The following is a 17,856-nucleotide window of genomic DNA, read 5'->3' as shown; positions in this document are numbered from 1 at the left end:
GAAACACTGCGTTATCACCTCTGCGGTAAAACATCTTCCGCAGAACGCGACCGAAACAGCTTTCGGCGGATTTACGATGCTGTCCAATGGGACAATCCCATTGCATGGAAAAACCCGCACTTGGGGTTTTTTCCGATGGAATTCAAATTAATTTAACTTAAAACAATTTACGACGTACGTAAAATGAACACTAGATCCAAACATTTTCTAAATTATTATTTTAGAAATAAGGATTATAAGAACAAAATTGTAATAAATCAGCAATATATGACATAATAAAATCAATTGCTAATATTTATATATTTTTTATGTTATATTCATTATGAAAATAATTTAAGCCAGCCGTTTTACTGTACTAGAAGTGTATAACCGCCCCAAAGAGGACGAGACGTCCTCCTAACAAAACCAAACCTAACCGAACAGCAACTTTTGGATAAGGCATATTATCTGAGAAGTCAATCAAGATAAACATCAATATTTTGGAAAAGGCTTAACAATGTTAAATGATTTATAAAATATTACTAACCTAACCTGAATTTGAAAGGTATCAAAATGAATAAAATAAAAGTTTCGATTTAAAATTTCCTCCGTATGTCTTAGGATTTCTTAAGGGTGAGCCGACAGAGTTTCGTTAAGCAGTTCAGCTATCGACTGAGGGTGGGACAGGAGGGACTTCGAATATAACTTCTAGTTTTCACGAGGATCTCTGGGACAATGACGTTTGTTGATTGACTTTGGTTTGGCGAATAGTGGACCATATTTATGACGTAGCCGGGCGGATTCATGGTAACAGTGAATAGGCAAAACTTTTATGTTTTGGGACCAAATACGGATTGGTCAGTTTAAGGGTTAAAAAAATGTTCTAGAAGTTTCTCGGGCCAGGTACCAGGATAGTGACTCAAGGTCTTGTTGCTTGGGGTCTAAATCAGCGTGACATTTCTCTGGGTTCTTGGAAAGTATTTTAGTTGCTAGGTATTTCATTTTGCACTATGGATATAGGGGTATAGGATCGTTCTAGAAAGTTTTGTGTCAACATTGATAGGCTAGTTCCTCATCTATTGTACGAAAGAATTTCTTTTTAGTTTATTTTAAAGGGATAGGTTTAAGTATAAAGGGCTAGTAATATCTTTATAATGTTAATTTAAGGTATTTCGTTGTTATTTTAATGATTAATTGTAAATTTAATTCAATTTTTGAGTTATGATGGTTATAATGGCAGCTTCCGCATCAGCCATCGCGTGTTCGGTTTCGATAACAATTTCTTTCCCCTGCAGCGCATTTTCATCGTCTTCACTTTCTGCCTCCGAAATTATGGTTTCTGGCTCTTTCGCCTTTTTAGAAGCCTTCCGTTTCTTTTCAACTTCTTTGGAAACCGAGAGTTTCTCGTGATATTCTCTCATGTCCTTCAACACCGAAAGCGAGTTTTCGAAAGCATCGGCGTATGTTTCAAAATCGCCCAATAGCTCAGTTTCAGCACGCACGGTTTGAAGAGGATCAGTAGAGCGTGACAATATGTTTCTTTCTCCTCTATCGGGTCTTGAATAAAGTGCTCTATTATGTAGGGCTTAATTCTCTTTCTCATGAAATCCAGATTGTTTTTCAACTGGATTACATTCGCATTTTTCTCGACACCCTCAGAGCTAGTGCTCGGAATCGGATATAAATTATCTAAGATTGTTCATAGAATAACGAGGACAATATATATGAACATATAGATAGACATAAATGAACTACCCTCGCTATTAGCAAGAATTTTCACATATATCGACAATGTAGAAAACGGTTCTATCCCACTATGTTCATAAACAATATTTATTTGGATAAACACGACCAACCCTTATCTTATTTAGGAGTAAATATAAGGTACCTTTCAATATTTAATTCCTTGTGCTTCATAAACAAACAAGAAATAGAAACATGAGTTCCTGTAACAGATTTACCTGGATTAAGTATTTATTTGTAAATAAGGCCTATTTTATTGAACAATAAACAATTAGGTTTTATTAGAACGCTTTGGGAAAATTAATCACGAAATTATTCGGAATGTTGATCACCCATTTCATTAAATGTGAAATATGACTTCTAATATTTGGTGTATATACTTCGGCTCCGTGTAGGAAGAAGGACAACACGTTATTTTTGGTCGAATAAAGCCGCCAAAGTATGGGTGAAAACATTAGGATAACTCACTAAAACGTTCATGTTCATTTGTAATTAATTGTAAAGGTCACCATTTCAGCTCGTTAAGCCTAGTACCATTTTGTAAAGAAGTTGCCGTATATATAATTGCTCGACACACAGGAGTGCAGTCACCAATCAGTGGACGATGAAGTTTTATCGCTTTTGCTAGAAGGTTGACTGATCGCTTGTAAAAAAAGCATTTCTCTAGCGAAATCTATATCTATATAAGTGAAAATTCAGATGATCAACGCCCAGTCCCAACCACTATAACCAAAAGGCTGAAATTTTGAAAAGGGTTACTCTTAAATAGTAGGCACGCACTAAGATATGTTTCTTTATCCGTGGTCATCTTGACATTGGCAGCCATTGATGTAAAACATATTATTTTTTTAAATTTTAAATATTTCACTAGTATTTAGCCAACTGGTTACCTACGTCCTATAGACGCGTTTTATGGTCTTTGTGGTTCAATTTACCACCATCTCTTCAAAATGGAGGGCTGAAACCTAACAAAAATGTACTGACGTCAATGCTTGGTCCTTTGCTGCTACTTATATGCAAAATGGAGTTGGGCTTAACGCGCGGAACAGCAAAGATAAACACAAATTTTAAGGTAACGAGTACGTTTCCGCGAGTTGTAATGTATATGACGCATATTTTAACCGTTTTTCAAAATAACTCATTGTCTTCCTTCACTATCCCATTAAGAATTGGTGCCTTTATCGCAAGTACCTGCCCAAATATTGAGTATGCGCTGCTTGTTTTCTTATATTTAATGGATCAAAACAGTCTTCAAAACTATAGGTGTCCCAGCATACCGATCCGATAGATTCCTCAATGTTGCGTAAGATACAATGTAAAAACGTTACTACACCGGAACATCCTTTGCCAATACAACAATTTATTTGCCGGTACATAATATTTAGATTAAGCATACACAATTACGTCCACCACGATTTCAGACACATCATTGCGGAAATAGTGTCAGGTTTCAATGAACCTCGTTTTGGAGCAACTAGATTTGTTCCTCCAGTAAAAATTCTTTCGGCGGCAACCGATGAGCCTTAAATACAAAGATAATCTCTGGCCATTTTACTGACGGTGGGGTAGTTCATTTCATTTGCCTAGATGAAATATGAAAATATACATATGTTTAATGGTCACTACAAGCCAATTTCACCTGAAATTACCAGAAACTAGCTTTGTCGCAATTACAAGTCTGTAGTATTTCACCACCCAAGTTCCCCTGTACTTATAATTGAAGGTTGAAAAACATACCACATACCTTCCACCATTGAAGAATGTTTGTTTGAGGTGGGAGAAGGTCGTCTTTCAAATATTTAAGTAGCTCCGCCCCTTGTACGAGTCTCTTGGGACGTTTCGGATACACGGAATATAAATCATTCATGCCCTCTGTTACCGCGCTCTCCATTGGTTCGCTCCTCGAGTCATAATACTCGTTGTAAACGTTTAGTAAAGTATCTTTAATTTGTTTTAATTTGGTCTTATTGTAATTGGCTTTGAAGAAATCCAGCTTTAACGTTGGATCTAAAACTATAGCGAATTACAATTTTTTTTAGGGAGACATAACACGAAGAAGATTAATATTGCGCAATGAACTTTTTGTCATGCTAAATAATTGCAGAAACGTTATGAAACTATTGATCTCAAATAATAAAGACGTATATAGGCAGTAGAATATGTATAAGCTTTATGAACCCATAAGTGGTCGAACAAGCAGCTTCATTTCTCACCTACTGCGATCTAGGTCGCTGCCGTATTCAACAACTCTTCGTAATTCAATAATTTTTTGGGCCAATATACAAGCTTCTTTTAGCGGACCATTACTATCCTCAATTGCCGACTCCAGTTTCTTCAATAGCCAGTGATATATTGGCATGAGGAGTGAAATGGTTGGATATTTCGCTGCAGATATTCGCTGAGTTGCTTCTGTGAAATTCTTTAAGATCAAAAATATTCATTGTTTTTAAAACCAATAATTTCTTGCAGTAATGTATAAAAGTCATGTATTTTACTTTTAACACATTCACGAATTATTTAATGTTTCCCATTCCGTTTCTGTCATATGAAACGTTTCGAGGTCGTTGTCAGTTTGTGTTAGCGTCTGAAGCGACTGAAATAGAAAAAATATCATTTGTCTAGTTGAAAGCAGGAATAGACCATAACATTTCAAGTTACTGCTTTTAAACTTAGTGCCCTTTCTAGCATGAAAGCAGTTGAATTCCACCTTGTTTTGACGTCAAGTACCATTTTAACATCACCCAAACCATTTTTAATATTCAACTGACGTAATGATTCCTCTTTAAGGTGGGATAATCGAATCTTTAAAACCGTAGCTCGAATCTATTTATAAAAACGACTTAAATCTATTTATAAAAACGACTTAATGGGTAGTGTTGGACATATTTTTTAAATCCCTGTATATTTGGCCTAAATTGAATAATGTTAATATCTACGTAACATACAGTAATATGTTACATAATTATCTAATTTCAATTTACCATAGACCAAATATGCACGGTTTCTAAATTTTGTCCATTTGGTCTCAAACCAACAGACCATTAGAACGATGGTAGAATTAATGGATAAAATGTCCTAACTAAGTGCATTTTCAAATGGAAAAGACCTTAATAAATCAATTCCACAACAAAACATCTGTCTTGAGACCTTCATTGTACAAGAGACAATGCAATAGTAGGCTACTCCTTTCAAGAAGGGCACATGTTCATTCACAATAAATTCCATGACAGTTCATTAAGCCTAAACGATTGGCACCTGTATTTACCTTTGCAACACTGGTACCAATTGTATTAGCATTAGTGCTGATAAGGGATTCGTCATCCGGTCCATAATCGACTTCGCTATCGTGCTTTGGTGTTGTTTTAAGATGATCAAGTATAGCACATACAGATAAGTGTATAACATGCGCCACGCACCGAATGCGATGTCCGCCGTTGAATCTGAGCCCTAAAGTGTCACTTCGTTTTTCTAGCTCTTTGGTGAATGTCTCGTTGTTCGAGGCATTATCCATTGTAATTGCCAATATCTATACGGTGCGACGTCAGTAAATTAATTCAATAAACCGGATGTCCATGTAACGTCACACAATAAGCAAACCTATGTACGATTGTACAGAGAAACATGTTCGTTGGCCATTGAGGATAATGATAGACATGCCCAGTCAGCAATGTTTGATGAAGCTTGAGAAAAAGCTAGGAGAATGAAGCTTTTCCTACATTGCCTCTTCGCATTTCTATTATTGAATTCAATGGTTGGCGGAACATTATGGAAGCATGTTAAGAATGTGCTTATTGCGTGCCAGTGTTCATTTAGATCCAAATGGACGGAATAACATTTGGTGTTAAAGGTTATTCATGCTCATATGACGAAACATTGGTGCTACTTTTTTCCTTTGAAGTGTGGTACATACATAATGTTAGTCACATTACGTGAGATAGTCGTACAATGAAAGTTGTGAAAAAGAAAATTCCTTCATCTAAGGAGTACCCAAAAACACAATTGTCTTGCCTGGTCCTAATCTAACCTAGGGTTGGTCTGGAAAGCCCTTCTCTGCGACGCGTTGTTGGATTAGAACCCGATAACACGAGGTGGTTTCTAGTACCTTACGACGGAACTTGTGGAGGGACAGTTTATTGACCTCTCAGTAGACTATCCCTGTTGGACGACTATTATCCCTGGACGGATTCGTACAATAGAGATAGACCCCGGTTTGCCGTTGAGTTCACAGATTCTTATAGCGCAGTGGCCGCTAAGGAAACCTATTTCATCTAATATTATTTAATATTATAACTTGGTGATTAGGGCAAATGGTGTAAATTTGAAAAGCTCATTATTTTATAAGCTTCATCGAATGTATAAAAAAAACCTTATTTACACGTTTCCCTTTACCGTAAGCGACAAATTATATTGATGTGTAAAGGAAAGACTTCGGTGCGCGTCTTCTGCGCATGACAAGCACAGAAAACTCTGGTTAAATGTTTCCAGTCTAACGGAACTTAGATCTCTGCACTTTGTACTTAGGTTTAAAAGACAACATCAAACAATATTCGTACCCTTGTAACCTTTCGATCATTGACTAGTTCTAAAAATCTGTCACACATGTTTAACCCCGTATGGCGCGTGGGAAAATAAATAAATCCAAGAAGTATGTTATGCAGAGTCCATATGTCCGAGATCCAATGCGCCGATACGCCCGTAAATGGAATGCGATTTGGCGAAGTCCAGCAATCCATAGTGAACGATATTTGACTGGAAACATTCTGCTTAAAATTGGGTCAATTATGTATTAATGTTATAAAAATAATAAGCCTATCAACTATACGACGGTGGTCTAAATCTAAAGAGACACTGTGCATTTATAACACTATGCTGCTCGTTTGTTTCTTCAGAGGGAACACGTTCAAATACACGCATTTCGTTACCTTGTTAAGGAAACGTGGCGCATAGCTTTAATAACTCCTTACCTGAAAACCAAGCGCAACTTTAACTACTTCTTCTTTGTGTAATTTCAAGAGTTCAGACTTGATGGTTTTAGCACTTAGATTGAGGCTGTCGGCCACAACAGAACAGTTTGGATTGATGGAATGCAACAACGCTTGAAAATTGGGATCCTCCGCGACATCAAAAGGTTTATCTGTTGATACTATCCACTTTAACAACTTCATTTTAGAATCATCAATAAACTTCATCATTGAAAATATCGGCATTAAATTTTGATAAAAAGCTTTGAAAGTTAAATATGGCCCCTTTGTTTCTTTCTAGCCTTTACACCTAAAATAAACGAGGTAGAACTAGACCCTAAGTGATTGGCGTTAATGAACTTTTGCTAGGGACTGCTGATTGCTAAGAGACTAATTAGATTTGGGATACTGTTTCAAAGAGCCTGGATCGCATTACCAACTTTGACGGTAAACCAGTTCCATTACGCTGTAATTTTTTGACAGACGTCAGTCTTCACTTTCAATGACTGCCGACGAAACCCCAGAGTGAAATAAAGCTTTAAAGGGGTTCCGTCCGAGGGGATAACTATTACCGGTACTGACAAGCTAAGGTTCTTAGCATTATAAACTTTACATAAACTTTTTGCGGCCCTCCTAATTGCATTAGTTTTCAAAATATTTACCGTTGTTGTTCTTCTGTTAGTAGATAGTTTTTCTGGATGTTTCTTTTCTATGTGGTACCATAAATTGCCAGTGCTTATGTTCGCTCGTGACCCTTGTGTATAAGAAGCCCTACCTACCAAAGACATTAGAACACCTTAGGCGTTTTATAGCTTGATCGTAACATATTCACATACGTGTCGTAATATAAGCACTAAGCCACTTGTTTCGAAACACCATCCGCAGTCGTTTCAACACAGTGCTGGTAATGATTCCATACAACGCTTCGAGTATGCGGCACGGTACTTGATGGCTGTGCCTCCGCCATGGTAGAAATGAAACCCGCGACCGATATCAACGTAACGCTCCGCCTATACACTAGCAGTCAATATCGATCAAACTGAACCGAACACGCCGCGCTTTCAATTGTGAATAATATTAAAGAAATAGTTTTGTTTGACGTTTCGTGTATGTAGAAATAACAGCAGCATGTGTAAAAAACTACAAAGTTTAAATGGTTTTTTACTCATAAAATCAACTGGCCTATTTTTCGCTGCAGATACTTTTCTTTTTAAACAATTTGTCGTTTTTTAAAGAAAGCAATTCATTACTTCTAATAACAAGTTGGGAAAACCAAAATATTACCTCTCCGAGTCAAGACGACTACTTACAAACTTATTTGCCCAGATATGGAAATGTTTCTTAAGTTAAAATTAATGAAATATTAAAGCAGTATACAAAGCATAGCAAATATACTGTAAATCAGACGACATTTTACATCCAATAATGATATACTTGTACACATTAAAATCATCCGATGGGGGGAAAAACGGGAAATGAAGAGATAAAACTTTGGAGGGATATTACCTTTACGTGTTTGTAAAGGCCTGATTTTCTACTCCTCAACTGTATGCCCTCTATGTTCAAAGCCATATTCACAACAGGGTTGCCATGTAAACACTATCCTCTCGTTTCACCTCAACAATTTTCTTAGTTTGTCAACATGACTGTTAACGTTACAAACACCAAAGCTTATTTGTGGCTACACACACTGAAAGTAAATGCGTACCATAAAAAGCATGAAAACACGAAGCTATTATCCGATTACGATCAGACCTTTCACTGGTCTGGGCTGCGTTCAGCAGAGCTCACCAAAAAAGACAGCGGATTTTGGAAATGTTTACCGGTGAGCTCTGTCGTCATAGCGTTTTATAAATGACGCTAGCGCAATAAAGCGTGCAAGGTACCAAGGCTTAACAAAAATTGTATGATAACATATTTATAGAGATAGATAACAACTTTTATAATTAAAATTAGAAACTAACATATCTCTTAAAATTCTCGCGTGATCAACTGGTTTCACGCCAATTAAATAGCTATAGTCCCATAGAGCTATTTGTATTAATTCCTCCATGGTTTTTTCGCCAAGCTGAGAACTACGCGTTTTACGACACGTTATCCAAAAAGCCGACTATTTTCTTTGAAGACCGCGCTAGCTCAGCGCTAAACACCGTGACGTCACAATTCAAAAACAAAATCCCGTTATGCAGGATACTGCTAACAGCGCTGGGCTCTGCTGAACGCGGCCCAGATTTCCACCATGATTATAAAGGGTGCGTTCAGTAACGCTCAACGGATACCAAACGCGTTGAGCTCCGTTGATCAACGTGATGTCATGTGACGTATTAGGCTACTGAACGGTTTTTGCAAACTTTGCGTTGCATCATCTGCTTACAGTTCATGGAAATGCAAACGCAAGGACCTGCTAGCCGAAATAAGAGCAAACGCTGACCCGTAACTTAGCCAAGGCTTAAACTTTCAAACCCAATAACTTTTAAAGCTTCATAGATATAATTGAAAAAATTTCATAAAATAATTAACAGACACTATTAATTCGCATTCAGTCGATGTTACACCGATTTTATAAATAGTTCCGAAATTATCCATCAAATTAACTTCTCGAAATCGTTCAGGGAGATAAGTTTCCTCCATTGCTGCTACGTCACAAATGCGTTGCTCAACGAAGTAATCGGCTCTTACAGCCGATGACTTCGATGCCTCTTCGCTTACAATCGTGACGTCAAACCGGAAGTTCCGAAAATCGTTCAACGGAGCCTCCGTTGAGCGTTACTGAACGCGCCCAAAATCTAAGCCTAATTATTTAAAAGTGTATTTAACTTTCGGCTCACTCTGAACCGTTAATGTCTCTGAATTACAGAAACGAAAACCAAACCCAAGCGTTTACTTTTTGGTTCACTAGGCCTATTGACAAATAAAAGTTCATTTGACCAACATAGTAGCGTTGTGCTTGTATTCACTTTAGAAAGGATTATGCTATAAACAGATGTAGTATAGCTTAAGTAATATATAAACATCCATTTTAAATAATAATATTAAAAAAAATCTTTGGAATATCAAAATGAAATAGAGCTTTAAAGCTACAAAAGTACTAAATGCATCAAAATTACGAAAAATATTTCCACATATTCACTTTATATATATTAAGGATAAAGGGAATATTATGGTTCTGTAGGATTTCTTTACACATCAAAACAAAACGAACTTTTAACGCAGCGCACTACTGTAACAACGGACGGACACACACAGACAAAAACATAGACTGCTTTTTAACTCTTTCCGTATTAATTTTGAATTGAGAAACATGATTATCTTAAATATTAAAATAAATATAATTAATATTAAATATTTTCTTCGTCGGTTGTTTGCCTTATTGAGCTTTACATCGTTTTGATAAAGAACAATTAAACATTCTTGAGAGACTTGACTAATATTGGCGTTTGAAATGAAGCATACGCCGGTTGCTTGGCCTTACTCAAATAGGTAGTATATAAGGGTGTTGAACTACAGCTAAAAGCAAGAACAACCGCAATTGCGAAAACCTTTGGTGGCGATCCCACCTTAGGGAGGCTAGACGTTTCTCGTAACCCTAGCTGATCGCCGCGAATGTCTTAAACCCAACGATGACGATGGAGTAGAAGCCAGGTGTACAGACTGGTGTCCAAGTGGAATGGACGAAGACCAGAAGATGGTGGTGATTAGAAGCCAGTATGTACAGACTGGTGTCCATGTGGGATGGACGAAGACCAAAAGATGGTGGTGATTAGAAGCCAGTATGTACAGACTGGTGTCCATGTGGGATGGACGAAGACCAAAAGATGGTGGTGATTAGAAGCCAGTAAGTACAGACTGGTGTCCGTGTGGGGTGGACAAAAACCAGAAGATGGTGGTGTGAGAACTCAAGTAGAGGAGCCATTTCCGTGACTGTGAAAGCAGTTCGGAAATGGCGAACACGTTTGCTCCGATTTGGAAACTGCGAACGCGGTCACGTGGGTGTAACAACAGACACACACACACACACACGATCGTTACAGAACCTCTCCGTGACATACGTCACTCGGAGAGGTAAAAAGTAATGGTTTTCTTTATCCATAAACAATTATGGAGTTTAAAACCCTGAATACCACTACACAAGAACAAACTGTAGGTATGACAAACAAAGGTTGTGTAAAAGTGAACATTTGCACAGAACTAATTTATGCTCGAACAAATTGATCTAAACGTTAATGAAGATTAGAGTAATTATAGACCGAGTAGCGCCGATTGGTGAAATTCGACGTCACAGATCAAAGGTTTCATCTACGGCGGTGCACGCATTTTGTTTCGCGTGTACGTGAATAGATGGCGTTATACACTCCCTCCATCAGTTCGGAACTGCAGAACTGATTTGAAACGAACCAACAAGTGGTAAACCGGAACTGTCCGCGAGATTTAAACGTGTTAAAAACCGTTTGTGACATCATTGTATTTTGTTATTGAGATAATAAAGCTTGATTGCGATAAAATTGTGTCATTTGTTAAAACAAAGCCATGGTAGGTGTAAAGCAACGAAAGTGTGCTGTATTGCATTGCAGCAACAGAACGGATTCAGGGATACGAATGTATCGGATACCAAGAACCCCCGATATCAATAGGAAGTGGCTTTTGTTTCTTGGTCGGCCAACCGGTAAACCATTGACTAACCTCAGTGTTTGTAAGGTACGAATAGAAGTACAGCAATAATTCTCAAATATTTATTAAATATCCTTCATGTGACAATAATTTATTATTATTACTATAATGGCGTTTATAACAATAGGATCATTTTGCAACCACCGCCTTTGGTGTGAAAGGACAGAAGTTACCGTTGGCCATTCCTACAATTGCTTCCCGATTCCAGCGACGTACATCTGTGATCACTTCTCACAGCAATACACTCTCCTGTATAACGGTAAGACACATGTTACTATTATTGTCGCGACGCACTATTCGATAGGCTCAAATTAGCAGCTCTTTCTGCAATCATAGCAAGATGTCCCAATTACATCCACCCAGCCTCATAGTCGTACAGTCGATTCGATGTAATACTAGTTGCCTAAATAGGTATCACTGTCTAATAATGGTATATCATATTGGTATCCATAGCGTGCCACGAGCGATACACCTATGTGTAACACGACGAATCAAGACAATGATCCTGAAGGTGCCAATGTATCGATCAATATCAGGGATCAAGATGTTGAAACTAACGCTACCCAACAGCTAATCCAAGCCCATGAATCAACGTTAAGTGTTATAATGTGTCAAACATCATCAAATAGTACATTAACTCAAGCGACACAAACACTTCACCCAGATGATTCTATGGCACATAAGCTAACCCAAACCGTAGATGCCACACACAACACACGCAATGACAGCGATGAGGTGCTTGTATCGCATTTAACTATTCAACGGTTATCGAACGAGAATAAGGAACTCGTAAAGACAATTTAACGCCTTAACGACAAACTAGCTTGGGAGAGGCTTTTCACTGAAAATCAGATTAAACGTGTAGTGGACATCACACGTAATTGCCAGTGGTCAGCTCAAACCAAGTGTGAATACTTGTCTTTACTTCATAATGTTGGCAACAAAGGTTATCAGTATCTTAGACACCGTGGATTCCCATTACCCGCAATTGGAACATTGCAAAAGTCCATTGAAGTGTTCCAGGCACCTCCTGGAATTCAAGACGATGCACTGAATATCCTTAAAACCCATGTAATAAGACTAACAGACATGCAACGGAAAGTGGTCATACTGGTGGACGAGATCCAGATTAGGCAAGCGATTGAATACGATGCTGGGCTGAAACAAGTAATTGGTAACGCAACTCTTCCAGGAGACAACAAGGCTACCCATGCTGCTGTGATAATGGTACGCTCCGCTAGTCAAAAGTGGAAATATATTTTGGTGTACCACCTAACAGGAAACAGTGTCAATGGACGAGATCAAACACAATTAATCACAGACTGTATCAAAGCTCTTGACAATATTGGCCTGCAAGTGGTTTCACTAGTGAGTGACATGGGTCCCAACAACCTTAGAAGTTTAAATCTTATGGGGATCAAGGTTTATGCACATGAGAGACGAAACACATTTCCTCACCCGTGCAAACCAAGTAAAGACATTTATATGATGGCTGATCCACCCCATGTGTTCAAGAATATTAGAACAGCGCTCTTGAACAACACCATGAAAATACCACCCGATATTGTAGCTCAATATGACCTTCCAAGTGACACCGTTGATGTGAAGTACATAAGGAAACTTGTGAACCTGCAATCAACGTCTGAATTAAAATTGGCACCAAAACTGACCGCGACACATGTAAATCCATCGCATTACCAAAAAATGAGGGTTCCACTTGCGCAAGACGTCATAAGTAGCTCCACAGCTGCGGCCTTGGAAACACTTGTGCAGGTAAATAGGCTTGACCAAGCTGCGAAGACAACTGCTTGGTTCTGCCGTTTGATGTGCAATTGGTTTGCAATCATGCGAGGTTGTTGAAAGAGCAAGGCCTTAAATGTAGAGAGAAGACGTCTGCTACAAGAAGTAATGTCCATCATTGAACGCATACAAATCGGGCGTTCTTGGAAACCGTGTCAGACAGGGTTAATAATGTCAACAATATCAATACTTCACTTAGACGAGTACCTAAGACAGGATGGATTTACATATATCATGCCAGGACGATTCAATCAAAACGCCTTAGAGAGTTTGTTCGGTCGTATACGTGACAGAGGAAATAGATACCCTACAGCAAAGGCATTTAGACAGCGATTACGAATATTGCTTATTAAACAACTGCAGGAATATATCTCACCAGACATTTTGACTACCATAGTAAAACCACCAGTGTCTCGTAGACATTGCAACCTTCATGAGCCTTTGGAACGTGATAGTGTCACAGTACCCTCTGACAATAATGTGAGTTGTAATGCAACGGATACCATGTTTGCCTACAATGTCGTTGAAGAACTACATCCTGTCCTGCATATGCCTGATACAGAACGCATTCCAGATGCTCAGCGTGAATTACTGGAAGTCTTTGAAAGATACCAAGAGGCGGATGACTCGCATCAATTACCTGATCCCGATAACGCATCCCTCCAAGTAGACGTCATGGAAGGTGATATATCGCCTGAGGATGAATGTTACTTAAGTAGATCATATGATATGTATGCGTGTAATGGTCCTGATAGCCTGGGATTTATTGTTGACACTCTAGGGCTTACTAGCACTAACCCAATAGATATACCTGTAACATTAGACAGTATGTCAGTCTACTATCTAGCAGGCTACATTTGCTTTTCACTTGAAAACAAGGTGTGTTGTCAATGTTTCGATAGCATTTGCGACCCCCAATCTAACCATACCCTGCATCCTGATGCAATTCATGCTGGAAACAAAGCTTTCGGAAACCTCAAACAGCCATCAACGTTATTCCTCAAGTTTATTACGTCCTGCGAAGAATGTTTGAGGGAGAAACATTTAGATAACCTAGATACAGTAACCGATCCTTTTAATGTATTTTCCAAGTCAGTTCATGAATATACAGACAGGTACAGACACATCTTTCGCGAGTGTTGCAATGTAAGATCGAAGGCAATAGTGAAATATGTACGTACCCGTGTTCATATACGAGCGAAGCATGTAACCAAAACGCTCAAAGGTGTACCTATTCTTCACTACACGAATAAATAGTATATACATAAACACATTGTTGGTGTACTCAGTTAATGGATAAAATACCTTTACATATATATACATACCTTCATGTTACCTACCATTGCCGCCTATATTACCCGTTGCCTTGCCTTAGCTTAGACGTTAACGTACTTTTTCCTATTACATGAAACAAAAGCAGACGACATATGGATTGTGGGATTTAGATAGTTTCAAATCAGTTCTGCAGTTCCGAACTGATGGAGGGAGTGTATAACGCCATCTATTCACGTACACGCGAAACAAAATGCGTGCACCGCCGTAGATGAAACCTTTGATCTGTGACGTCGAATTTCACCAATCGGCGCTACTCGGTCTATAATTACTCTAATGAAGATAGGCTTCTTCACATGAGTAAGTGGAATAACGATTTCGAAATCTTTATTCGGTTAAGATATGCCTATCCACTCCGACCACTACTGAGTGTATTCTTAGATTCTTATCACTATTTAAAAGACCCATGCAAAATTTTACTCCAAAGAGATCGCCTGTTTCTAAGAAAACATAAAAATCAAAGGGGTAAAGCCTGGTTTTCACCGGACAAATTTGACGGAACCGGTAAATTCAGCATAATTTTGCCGATAATTCCTCATAAAAACGGCAGCGAACCGTTTTCACTGAAATATTTGGCATTTTTAGAAATTTAACTCGACAACACAAACATCTTCAATAAAAAAGTTGCGTCATAAAAAACCAACGTCTAACCAAAACCAAGTCTATGACGTGACGCATTCGTCGATTCCTATTGAACACCGCTTTCGTTTCCGTGCTTGCCGCCCAGTAAACGCAGCAAGTTACCTCTGAAGAAAAACAGTACGGCACGTAGTTTTTCCTGCGTTTTGGGCCAGTGAAACCCAGGCTTAACCCGAGATCTGGGAGCGCTCTTGTAAGAGGAGATACTGTACGAGGAGGATGACACTGAGCTAAGAGATAGAAGGGTATGGCGTTAGCCATTACTCTATCGGGAAATATTTTCTTTAAAGACCGGTTTGTTGGGTTGGCAACGAGAATGCAGCAGGTAGCTAGAATGAGAGATCACTTTCATACGGAAAGGGCACTATATATAAAGGCTGGTTTGCTATTTTTAGATGTGAGTGTTATTAGGAGTGTGAAAGATAAACTGGCTTATTTTATTTATTTATTTATTTATTTATTTGGCACATGAAGTCAATAATGACTTGTGGATACCGCCTTGTAATTAATTACCGCCTGGTTAGGACAGCCATGTGGTTGTAGCGGGTTATTTGGATGAGATAAATCGTAACGAAGTCATTTAAGTATAATTAACTTTGGTAATTAATGATTAAAGGTGTGTAAAGGCACTTGCATTAGACGATGATGAAACTTAATCGGTATTAAGCGAATTCTCTACTGAATTGATGTTTAAATTAGAATATTAATACGCCGAGAATGATTAAAGTTAATTGTAAAACTATTTTAATGGTCATTGTTGTCAATTTATGCGCTACGTGGATCGGTACAACTAGCAAAACGATTTGGGATTTAAAAACAATTATCTTAAGCAGTTAGTTAGCTTTAATTAGAAAAAATCTTAGATACTCTTAAAAAACACAATTTTATGTGGAGATATTAACATCGATATCTTAAACTGCGATCTCAATAATGACGTAAGTTTATACCTCGAGTTGCTTAACGCTCACCAATTTACCTCCTGGATCGACAAACCTACGAGAGTTACAAACTTTACGAAAACTTGTCTAGATCAATTTTTAGTTAAATCTACATTAAAAATAGCCAAAAATTCTTATATCCTTAAAAACTCAACTACTGACCACTTCCCTATTATCTTAGAACTATTAAGCGTTAAAACTAAAAAAGAATATCTCCCACCAAATAACTTTACCAAAATTAATTATAACAAATTAAATTGTCTCTTATCATTTGAATCCTGGGTGGGGGGTCTATTCGAGTGATAACGTTGATATCGCGACATGCTCGTTTATTAATTCCCTTAACTTTTACTCTAATTTATGTGAAGAAAATGGCCCCCGCCCAGGCTCAAAACTAAATACTAAAAAATTAAAACCGTGGATTACAAATGGCTTATTAAAATGTATGAAAACACGGGAGCATTTATATCTTAAAGACCCATTTAATGCTAACTTAAAACAAAAATACGTACGTCATAGAAATAAGTTAAATTTTTTAATAAGAGAAACTAAAAATAGATTTTATGAAGCTAGAATTAAAAGTGCGAGTACAGACTCGGCTAAAATGTGGTCAGTTATAAACGAAATCATAAACCCTAATAATAAATCTAAAAATGATCCGGAACAGATTGAGTTAGATGGCATTAGCATCAAAGATAAAACAAAAATAGCTGAAGAATTTAATAAATACTTTTCAGAGGTTGGTCCTAACTTAGCTAGCGCAATCCAAAGATCTAAAGATCTGCCCTCCTTGACCAATCAAAACTCGGAACTTATTCGTGAAACTGTTAGTAGCAAAAATTTCTTTTTGAAGCCAGTTAGTCCCTGTGACATTCTTAATATTATTCATAGTTTAAAAAATAGCAAATCATGTAGTACTGACAAAATTAGTTCATTCTCGTTGAAAAAGATCTCTCATCACATTGCTAACTTAAGCTTGGAGAAAGGATTCTTCCCTAACCTCTGTAAGTGCGCATCTATAACCCCTATACACAAAGGTGAAGAAACAACCAAAATTTCAAATTACAGGCCGATTTCAATCTTACCGAGTCTTGCAAAAATTTTAGAAAAATGTGTTAAATTTCAACTTGACGGGTTTTTAACAAAGTTTAACTTAATATCCAAATCCCAATTCGGATTTCAGAAAGGCAGATCAACGGAAGATGCACTTTACTCATTTAGTAAATTCATTATAAATAACTTAGATAAAAATAAAAAACCCTTGGCGGTCTTCCTCGATTTAGCAAAGGCATTCGACACTGTAAGTCAACCAATCTTACTGAAAAAACTTCAAAACATAGGTATAAGAGGTCTTCCACTAAAATGGTGCGAAAGTTACCTTAGTAACAGACAGGCCGCGGTCAAATTAGAAGGGATAATTAGTAAATTTAAGAACTATTCATACGGGATTCCCCAAGGCACGATATTAGGCCCCGTTTTATTCCTAATTTATATTAATGGGTTACTCGATAACGATATAAGCGATCATATCGTTGCTTTTGCAGACGATACGGTGCTAATTATTACAGGAGACACATGGCATGAAGTGTTCTCTAAAGCAAGTCGTGGCTTAACATTAACTAAGATATGGCTGGACGTGAATTTACTAAGTTTAAATGCGAAGAAAACTAACTACATAACTTTCTCCCTCACGAAAGTGGATTTGTCCCTATTAACATTAAAGTTGCACGAAAATATCTCCTGCTGCTTGGGGACTGCTTCATGCCTTTGTGCTCCCTTGACTAAGGTGGAGGTCA

At 37.8% G+C, this 17,856-nt stretch overlaps 1 long non-coding RNA gene across 1 annotated transcript; it reads right to left on the bottom strand.

Annotated features, from left to right (window-relative positions):
- Window positions 1-12,336: 12,336 nt before the first annotated feature.
- On the bottom strand, window positions 12,337-14,583 carry LOC149640174 (uncharacterized). The gene is made up of 3 exons (XR_016372262.1): window positions 14,477-14,583; window positions 13,050-13,358; window positions 12,337-12,980 (listed from the first exon to the last, which is right to left on the bottom strand). It is a non-coding gene; the product is annotated as an uncharacterized LOC149640174 (long non-coding RNA).
- Window positions 14,584-17,856: the final 3,273 nt, after the last annotated feature.

The sequence above is a fragment of the Phalangium opilio genome, unplaced genomic scaffold, assembly GCF_054372755.1.
Source record: "Phalangium opilio isolate 3A_F unplaced genomic scaffold, DU_Popi_V2 ptg000093l_1, whole genome shotgun sequence".
Lineage (NCBI taxonomy): Eukaryota > Metazoa > Arthropoda > Arachnida > Opiliones > Phalangiidae > Phalangium > Phalangium opilio.
Note: the sequence above shows the minus strand (reverse complement) of the source record. Positions and strands in the feature narration are given on the sequence as shown.